The 10704-nt window shown below is 34.9% G+C and overlaps 1 non-coding gene and 1 pseudogene across 1 annotated transcript; both read left to right on the top strand.

Moving 5' to 3' along the window:
- The first annotated feature begins 1272 nt into the window (after positions 1-1272).
- On the top strand, positions 1273-1369 carry LOC122118534 (annotated as a pseudogene).
- Positions 1370-5248: 3879 nt separating this feature from the next.
- On the top strand, positions 5249-5355 carry LOC122118502. Its single transcript, XR_006149388.1, has one exon. It is a non-coding gene; the product is annotated as a U6 spliceosomal RNA (small nuclear RNA).
- The last annotated feature ends 5349 nt before the right edge of the window (positions 5356-10704 follow it).

Raw genomic sequence — 10704 nt, 5'->3', positions numbered from 1 at the left:
AAATATGGAGAAAATCAGTTTGGGACCAGTGAGTTAAAACAATAAACAGAGTAGCAGCGTAAAATCCCTTATAGATTAGAGGAAAACTATTTTTTTTTGCAATGTGAATTCAGAAGACCAAGAACATTAGAATGTATCACAAGTTTACACCAAAGATATTGCATTGATATTTTTATATTCTAATATGTATTCTAAACCTAATTATTTATATTCCAATTCCATTTATTGGAATAAATACCTATTTATTTGTCAAATTATCAATTAATTCTAGTAAGTTTCACTGTGTGAACTAAAATATCAGCACATATAAATATAAAATGTATAACTATATATAAGAAAAAGGCACACGTTTTGCAATATTCTGTTGTGGTTTAAAGTATTTAATGTATTATTTCATTATCTCTACCTCAGTGTTTGGTAGAGTTGGACCTAAAGCTTTACCATTTGAAGATTTACAGCCTAGTGGCAAGAGGAAACACTTTGATTAAAACATTAACAATTTAAGGCCTAATATCGAGGAGAGACATATAGACTTCTCTTGTAACTCTGAAAATATTTGGTGATAGAAATGCACTAGTGTAAATTCCTGCCTGGTTGGATGGTAGACTGGCCAGGACATTAGTTAATCATGCATATGAACAATTTTTTCACCTTCTTGGCTTTAGATACTTTTGAAATATTAGGTATAATAACCAATTATATTTTGATAAAATACCTTCTAGCCTAAACATTTCTATCTGAACTGTTCCTGTCTCTATGATCCCTTGTAATTAAGATTAGTTTTGTTCCAGTAAGAAAATCTATGCTGTCAGGGTAAGATATTCTGGTTCGTCTGTTCCTAAATGGAAGACAGGTAAAGGGTCAGGTAGACATTTGTGCCAATAAGATCTCATATAGGAATTTTTAAGCTGCAGAAGTTTAGAAGTAGCTCTTAAGCAAGGCTTACTTTGAATCCTTAGCTCCACAAAGCTAACTCAGCTGATAAATAAGTACTTGAAAAGCCATCACCTTTGGACCAAGCTTTAAATTCTTCAAAGAATGATGAAATCTAAAATGAAAAAGACTTAAAATACTCATTGACAAAAAAATTGCAAATGTGAGCAATCGAACAAACAATATAAGTTTTTTTTTCCAATATACACAGAATTTTAGAGAAGTAATATCAATAGCATTTTTAGGAACAATAAGTTTTCCTAGTTACAAATAGTCAACCAAGGATATATGCCTGTATAAAGATTGCATCATTAACTACTTAAATTTAGAGGATACTACATGCTTCAACAGCAAATCTACCCTAATTGCAATACAAAGTTTAACACGGCACTTGCACAAGGATGATATGAAAATTTGTGTAGTATTCCATATTTTTCATTCTTCAGATGCAAGAAATGAAAAACAGTTATTAAAAATTGATTACAAAAATACAGTTGTAACGATACATGTAATTCATTGAATTGAAAGTTAGTTTGACATCAGTGTGTTAAATCATCACCTTAGAAAGGCCTTTACATAGCATAACCTTTACAAAACTTTTGAAATTAGATAACATTTTCAATTTATCCCAAAGAAATAAAATACTATAAGGACCTAGGGGAAAAAAAAGAATCTTAAACTATTTCTATATCGAATGCTATCTGAAATGACACATTTATTAATGAACCTATATATTATGAAACAATGTAGAATTAAAAGTATTATATCTAGGAGAGAATGAAATAGATTATGGATATTATACAAACAGAATACAGATTACTTTAAAATATCCTTTTTCAGACAAGCAACAGAAATATCTTTAGTTTCTGTATTACTCATTTCAACAGATAAGTTAAAATTATTTCTGATTATAAAAATCACAAACTCTGCAGAAATCATTATAGATGTATACAAACACATCTTGAATACATTTTGACATCGAAGTTAGGCAATTCACTTGGAAGAATAGCATGGAATCCATGAATATTTAAAGTAAGATATTAATGTGGTTTTGTATTGTGAAAATATTTTGTATGGACACAAAGATGGATAGGCATTTTTGAAATTTAAGAAATTTAACCAAACCATTATGACTTAGGAGAAAAATTTTTGCAGCCTTCCACAACTTCAAAGAGGTGATACATACTTAACCTTTTGGCAATATCAAATGCAGCTTCTTCCAAGTTGTTCTTGACCTGGTTTGATATAATATTTCAATAGAAGCAGATCCAGCGTACCTTTGTTATTTCTATTCCCAGCAGCAAGATGCAAGGTTGTCAAGACTTCTTTAGTTTGGGCATTGGTATCTGCATCATGATGCAGTAAGAAAGAAGCCACTCTGGTATTATTCCACATATAAGCACTATGTCTAAGTATCTACTGTAGGCTTCTTAATGAAGAGAGCTATACTCATCATCATCCCTAGTATTCACATGAGTGGCCTTTTTGGAAAGTAGTCTCTGCACTGTAGTAAGCCGATTATTTTCAACAGCCCAATGAAGAAATTTGCTTGGACACTTCTCTATTTTTTTCTAGCAAATGATACCATTCCTCACTTTTTCATCTAGTTCCTTGTCTTCATCAGAATTGCCTAACTAGAGACTTTGAGTACCAGTGGGAATGAGGTGTACATGTATTCCCCAATAGTTCACGTTGGTTGAAGTAGTCAGAAAAATCCAGTGAATTTTCTACTTCTGTTTTTTCACCATGATTTTTTTCTCTTTTTCCATTTTTACTATTTGAAATTATTCTAACTGGAGAATAGGGAATGGATAGAGAGCAGAAGAAATAAATCCAAAAACAATCTTCACAGAAGCAAATTCTCAGAGCTATTTCATGACTTTGCAAAGGATAAAGTGGCTGATGTTAGTATAAATTTAGAAGTATGAAAATGGGAGGGGGGACCAAGATGGCAACAGGGCAGTAGGGAAAAGTCACAGCTCTCCCCAACCAAAAAGATAGTTAGAGTTCCTAAGCTTAACCTCCCCAAGAGACCGACAAAAACAAAAAGATGAACACCAAGAGAAATACAGGAGGTGGAAAATAACAAAAAAGAAAGAGAGAAAAACAATTTCAGAACAGAGAAGCACGAAGACTCCACCTCCAGTGCTTACTGGTGGCAAGCAGCACAGCAGGGCTGCTGGAGTCCCAGAGAAAAAGGAGGCTGCCTGCAGATCACCCACGCAGAAGGACTTAAGAAAAGAAGAAACAAAGAACTCCCACTCCTCTGGTCGAACCACTATTAAATAACCCCATGCTGCTGATCACATATATGGTGTATATGTGTACACCATTATATGTTACAGACCGTGATAGACAATTTGCTCCAGGAAAGCTACAATGAGTTTGTGACTTTAAATGAGCATCATCATCCCAAAATACTGTGAAAATTGGCAAATTTTGTAATCACTTAATTACAAAAAAAAAAAAAAAAAACCCAGAAAACTACAAGTGGAGCTATGGCTCAAGTGGTAGAGCATGAGCCTTGAGCTGAATTGCTCAGGGACAGCTGCCAGGCCTAGAGCTCAAGTCCCACGACTGACAAAAAAAAAGAGAGAGAGAGATCTTTCATGTGATGGATTCTAACATATTTATAAAATTATGTTTTTATTGCTTTGTATGTCCCTCCCCCATGGTATAACCCCTGTTTTCACTATATATGAAGTTGATGTATGTGGAGGAGAAGGGAAAAAACAAATCGTTAAAACAGAGATACAGGAGGACCCATTTCAACAATGAGATGTACAAGTCTTTATGTCAAAAAAAGAACTTTACAACTTTGGTTGGGGGGACGGTGGGGAGGATATGAAGGGATGGGAAGGGGAAACAAAGGTAATGTGCTCATTATCTTACCCATGTAATTGTTACTCCTCTGTGCAGTATTTTCACAATAAAAAGAAGTATGAAAATGACAAAAATGTAAAAGATATTCATATATTTCATTATATAACCCAAACCAGAAAGCAAATGTTGTTTAGATGATTTCTTAAAACATAATCTTTCAGAAGCTGGGAAGGGGGCTCAGTGGTAGAGTGTTTGCCTTGCATGCATGAGTTCCTGGGTTTGATTCCTCAGCACCATAGAAGAAGAAAAAGTCAAAAGTGGTGCTGTGGCTCAAGTGGTAGCACCATCTTTGAGCTGAAAAGCTGAAGGACAGCACTCAGGCTCCAGAGTTCAAGCCCCACAAAAACAAATACAAAACCAAAAAACTAAACAAAACACAGCTCTCACATTTGTAGCCTCAATTCGGTAAGACACTGCTTCAGCCTAGGACTAAGATTTTAAGTGTATACATTTATCAACACTTCTGATTCAGATTTCTACTTGAGAAAATTTTAAATCAATATTTTGTTCTTAATTTTTCTCTTTGTACATTCACATGCATCAATAAAAAATGGTGTGGACATCCCAGTAACATTCTCAAAGTACCTCCTGATGATGAGTTATGAAAAGTTGTATTCTATTACAAAAAGGAAAACAATGCTACAAATAAAGAAAACCAATAATTAATTATTAATGTTTAATAAAATAAAAACCAAACACCAGTGTTTCCAGTTTTTGAAGTGTTCTACATATTAGATTTTCCTATTTACTCATATTCCTGTGCATTTAAAACTGGCTAAGATTATGATTTCACAAGAGTTTTGTAGGCTACGGGTCGCCTTTAAAGTTACCCACTAAGGTTACTCTTTCTTTATGGCTCATCTCATCATTTGTATATGGCTTATATCATCATTTGTTTCTCACTAACATATAAAAGAAGCTCTCAAGTTTTAACAGAAACTGTGTAGTTAAAATCTTAACTCTTCTCTCTGTTTCTTTACACAGACTTTGTAACTTCTCATAGTAAAGTTTCTATAAACTCTGAAATGTACATACTTAGTAGTATATGTCTGCTACCATAAATCTTAAATACTTTATGGAAAAGTTTTATGACCTGCCGAACAGTCTTAATTTTGGCATATATAAGCAAATTCCCAAAATTAAACATATTTAAAACAATAAAATTTTTAACAAACCTTAGCACTTGCTACAGTACTCATTATGACAGGTGCCATGTATAGAATAATTGAATTTCTACTCTTACACATCTCTTGAACAACAAATATCTGGAATTATTTTGTTTTTGACATATCTAACTTGACTTTATTCTTAAATGTGTGCTTACATAAGAAATATATGGTTCTAAAATTTCACGACAAGTCTTTTGAACATATTTTTGTTGAATTTTCTAGTTTAGAAAAATCAATTCCACTTTATGTATAAAAAATGTTCTGTGCTCAGTTTGGCAACACGTACACTAAAATTGGAAAAATACAGAGAGAATTAGCATGACCCCTACGCAAAGATGACATGCAAATTCATGAAGATTTCCACATTTTTACAACAACAGATGCTGGAGGGTATGTGGACAGAAGGGAACCCTACTCCATTCTTGGTGGGAGTGAAAACTTGTTCAAGCACTTGGAAAGAAGTATGGCGGTTCCTCAAAAGATTCCACATAGAGCTCCCCTATGACCCAGCAATCCCACTTTTGGGCATTCATCCAAATGATCAAACAAGACCATACTATAACTACCAGCACAGCTATGTTTATTGCAGCATTATTTACCATAGCTAAGATAGGGAACCAAACCCGATGCCCCTCAGAAAATGAATGAATCAAGAAAATTTGGTGTGTGTGTGTATGTATTTTCCTATCTATCTATCTATCCATCTATCTTTCTATCTATCTATCTAACTACACATACATATATATGTATATATATATTTGTATATATGTATATTTATATACATAAATACAAATATAGATTGGAATGTATATATATGTAAGGTATCCCTTACTTGCAATAAATAATATAAGCAGAAAACTGGGATAAGCAGAAAAGATCAAAAGCTATATGCATATTACTAAATAAGATGATGTTAATCTAAATGAACCCCAAGATAAGGACAGAAGTGTTTTTTTTTTATTCTTTCTTACTGTTGTTTCTAACATATTTATAATGTACAATGTGATTTTTTTTGTTTTTTATTTGGTCCTCCCGCACAGTATAAGCCCTGTTTTCACTGGATTTGATGTTGGTGCACCTACATCCTGAAAATACACTTCTCTAATTTGGGGAAGGAAAGGGAAAAATCAAAATGCTTAAATAGAGATAAAAGTTGAGCCATTGTAACAATGAGATGCACAAGACAACATGTTGGGGGGTGTGGGGGTGTGGGGATGAGAAGTGTACTTGTGGAGGTGGAGGGGAAGGGATGGTGGGGGGAAAAACAAAGGAGGAGGTAACAATGCTTGATAAGAAATGCACTCATGACTTTGCTCATGTAACTTTAACCCCTCTGTACAGTACTTTTACAATAAAAAACATTAGAAAATGTTCTGAGATGGAAGAGTTTATTTTATTTTACCCATATAATATTGTTAACAAAGAAATTAATGGGGGGGAGGATTGGGTGGGGGGCTGGGGGGAGGCTGGGAAGGGATGGGAAGGGGAAACAAAGGAGGAGGCTACAATACTTGATAAGAAATGTGCTCATTATCTTGCCCATGTAATTGTAACCGCTCTGTACAGTATTTTCACAATTAAAACACACACACACACACACACACACACACACACACACACACACACAAACAAACAAAACAAAAGAAATTAATGGAAAAGACTGACCCAAAGATATTTTGAGTAAGTGTGTGAGTGTGTGTGTGTGTGTGTGTGTGTGTGTGTGTGTGTGTGTGTGTGTGCGCATGCCTGCATGTTGGTGTGCTCAGAGTTTTTTTTTTTTTTAAATTTTATTTTATTTTATTTGAGAACATACTGTACAGAGGGGTTACAATTACATGGGCAGGATAATGCATACATTTCTTACCAAGCATTGCAGCCTCCTCCTTTGTTTACCTTTCACCTCCCTTCCCAGCTTCCCCCCTCCCTCCCACCCAATCATACCCCCCCACCCCACCCCCCACCAACATTGTAAAGCTGGTTTTGACATGACATGTTGTACTTCTCATTGTTGCAACAGGTCCACCTGAATCCTTAAACGACTTGTTTGTCCCCATCTCCTCCACATGTTATACTGACATCAAATATAGTGAAAGCGGGGGTTACACTGTGGGGGAGAGACATACAAAGCAACAAAGAAATAATCTTATAAATGCGTTAGAAACACATGCATGAAAGAAACAAAAACATTAAAATACATATTTGAGGTTTCGTTTTCCTAACATCACATTATCTGACTTTTTCCGCTTGACTCATACCTATACTAGATATTGCAAATAAGGGAAACCATGGGACCTATGTTTCTTTGGGCCTGGCTTACTTCACTTAATATAATTTTTTCCAAGCCTTTCCATTTCCTAACAAATGGGGCAATGTCATTCTTTCTGATGGAGGCATAGAATTCCATTGTGTATATATACCACATCTTCTTGATCCATTCATCTACTGAGGGGCATCTGGGTTGGTTCCATGTCTTAGCTATGGTAAATAATGCTGCAATAAACATAGTTGTGCTGGTAGCTTTAGTGTGGCCTTGTTTGTGATCATTTGGGTAAATGCCCAAAAGTGGGATTGCTGGGTCATTGGGGAGCTCTATGTGGAGTCTTTTGAGGAACCTCCATACTGCTTTCCAAAGTGGTTGAACAAGTTTACATTCCCACCAACAATGAAGTAAGGTTCCTTTCTGTCCACATCCCCTCCAGCATCTGTTGTTGTTAGAGTTCTTGATTTTTGCTGTTCTAACTGGAGTGAGGTGATATCTCAATGTTGTTTTGATTTGCATTTCTTTTATGGCTAGGGATGTTGAACATTTCTTCATGTGTCTATTGGCCATCCTTCTTTCTTCTTCTGAGAAGCTTCTCTTTAAGTCTTTCGCCCACTTACTTATTGGGCAGTTGTTTCTTTGAGGATTTGTTGTTGGGTGGTTTAATTTTTTGAGTTCCAAGTATATTTTAGATATGAGACCCTTGTCCGTTGTATGGCTAGTAAAGATCTTCTCCCAGTCCGTGGGCTTTCTATTGATCTTGCTAGCTATGTCATTTGCCCTGCAGAAGCTCTGCAACCTTATACAATCCCATTTGTCCAGCCTTTCTTTGATTTGTTGTGTTTCCGGGTCTCTATTCAGAAAATTTCGGCCTGAGCCAAGGAGACCCAGGGTTTCTCCTATTCCATCCTGTAATGTTTTCAGAGTGTCTGCTTTGAGTTCAAGGTCTTTGATCCATTTGGAATTGATTCTGGTGCAGGGTGATATATAAGGGTCTAGCTTTAGTTTTCTACATGTAGTTAACCAGTTTTGCCAGCACCATTTACTGAAGAGGCTGTCTGTCTTCCATTCTATTGTTTTAGCTCCCTTATCGAAGATTAGATGGCTATAGGTCTGTAGGTTCATTTCTGGGTTTTCAATTCTATTCCATTGGTCCTGAGGTCTGTTCTTATGCCAATACCAAGCTGTTTTGATTACTATGGCTTTATAGTAGAGTTTGAAATTTGGTATTGATATTCCTCCAGCAGTGTTCTTTCCGTTGAGGAGCGTTTTTGCTATTCGGGGTCTTTTATTGTTCCATATGAATTTTTGGATTGCCTCTTCTATTTCCTTGAAGAATGAGGGTGGAATTTTGATAGGTATTGCGTTGAATTTGTAGATAGCCTTGGGAAGTATTGCCATTTTCACGATGTTAATCTTTCCAATCCAGGAGCATGTGCTCAGAGTTTTAACTCAGGGCTTCATGGTCTCGCTAAGCCTTTTCTCTCTAGATTGGTGAGCTACTATATGAGCTACATCTCCATTCCTGGACCTTTGTTAGTTTATTTAAATTTTGGAAAAATAATCTTAGGAATTTTTTGGCCTGATTGGCTTCCAACTCTTATCCATAATTCTCAGGGTCCTGAGTAGATATTCAGAGTAAACAGGATTACACGTGTGACCAACCATCACAATGCTTTCAGAATAATTTTAAAAGTAGAAAAAAATTTACTTCACGGGGGGACTGTTTTATCATTTCCTTCTTTTAAAGTTTTTTGGAGTGATTATATGTGAATTTATTTCATGTTGAGATTCTTAAAAGAGAGTAAGTGATAGTATTTAAAAGTTTTAGTACTTTTTTAAAAGAATACTGGAACTGTGGGACAGAAGAAATTTGCCTCTCTTTGGACCTTGTTTTATAAGCTAAGCTCTGTGCACGATAACCCAATGTCACCAACACAATCTGTGTTGAAGACAAAATGTGACAGAAAACAATTACCATGGACAATAATTGCTATGCTATTATTTATTGGACAATATGAATATTGAATTGAGAGTGTAAGAGAATGGAGATACTTCACCTACCGTTTTTGTATTGCTGAAAGGCTTTTGGAAACTTTGAGTCATTTCCTTCCTCACTGTGTGTCTTTGGGCCATGCACTTAGTGACTTTAATTACAATTTTTCTCAACTCTAAAATGGTAATAACATTAGCATCATAGCAAATGTTTTCTTAAGAACTAAGAGACATAAAACTTGTGAAATACTTAACATAAATTACTAATGAACTTTGAGTTTAGCCAGCAGTTTTTTTAAATACTAAACAGAATGTGCTATGTATTACAGAAATCAATACATGTAGTGAGCCACCAGAAGTAACGTTATCTATTGACTATGCTGTGCTTCCAAGGAAGCCAGGTGGATAACTTCTCATGCTGTAAATCAAACTGCTTATCTTATGTCTTGATAGTGCTAAACTATCAGGGTCAGAATAATGAAGGAATTGTAGACTGAGCTAAGGTCCATATGAAAATGTTCAAAATTGATAAAGCCTAAAAGTAACTAAGCAGTATATTGTGTTTTTCATTATTTAAGTTAAATTGCAAAGAAAGGGAAGACCTAGAAGAATGAATTCTCTTTTTGATAACCTATCATAGGTCCTTAGCAGGATGAACTCTTTCCTCATTCTTGTAGAGGCATCATCAGATGAGAGGAACTCTATTTTTTTGGTTGCGTCTTTCCATTTATTCTTCAGTTTGAAATCTGAACTACATGAGACTGAAAGAAACCAAGGAAAATTAGACACACAGGCTTTGGAAAAAGCAATCAGAGTAAAATAAACTAAATACATATAGCCTTGTAAAAGGCTTCACTAAATTGAGTTATATAGTCTCAAGCATAAGCAAAAATGATTTAAGCAATATCATGTTATTGAAAATTGAAAAATGTTAGGTGCTGCTCAATTTTTTCCTTTCTACTACCTGGAATGTATTATTGATTTTGTATAGAGAGATTAAAGATGAGATTAACAAGGAACTTGATTAAAAATCGATAAAAGTTCTGAATAGACATATTTTCCAATATGCCCTGAAAATCACCAGTGGCTTTAAAAAGTTGTGTTTAATATCACTTCTCTGCTGGCTTAATGCTGTGTGAACAGAAGTCATTAGAGAAATGCAATTCAAAATTACTATGATACTACTACATAACTATTATAACTCTTATCAAAAATATTCGAAGGAACTTGGTGTGGTGGTAAAGGCTTGTAATTCCAAGCATTTGGGAAATTGGAGTAAGAGGATTTCAGCTTAAGGCCAGCCTGGGATACTGCACATAGTAAAAACATGCCCTTTAAAAAAAAACTTAAAAGGTAATAATGTTGGTGAGAGTGTGGAGCAAAGGAAATTTTCTACACTCTTGGTCAAAATATAGCTTAGTATTCTCGTTGTAGAAAGTAGTATGCAATTTTCTAAAGAAATGC

This window comes from Dipodomys spectabilis, unplaced genomic scaffold, assembly GCF_019054845.1.
Source record: "Dipodomys spectabilis isolate Male_0828 unplaced genomic scaffold, ASM1905484v1 ptg000154l, whole genome shotgun sequence".
NCBI classification, from domain to species: domain Eukaryota; kingdom Metazoa; phylum Chordata; class Mammalia; order Rodentia; family Heteromyidae; genus Dipodomys; species Dipodomys spectabilis.
This window is presented reverse-complemented; position numbering and strand designations above follow the sequence as displayed.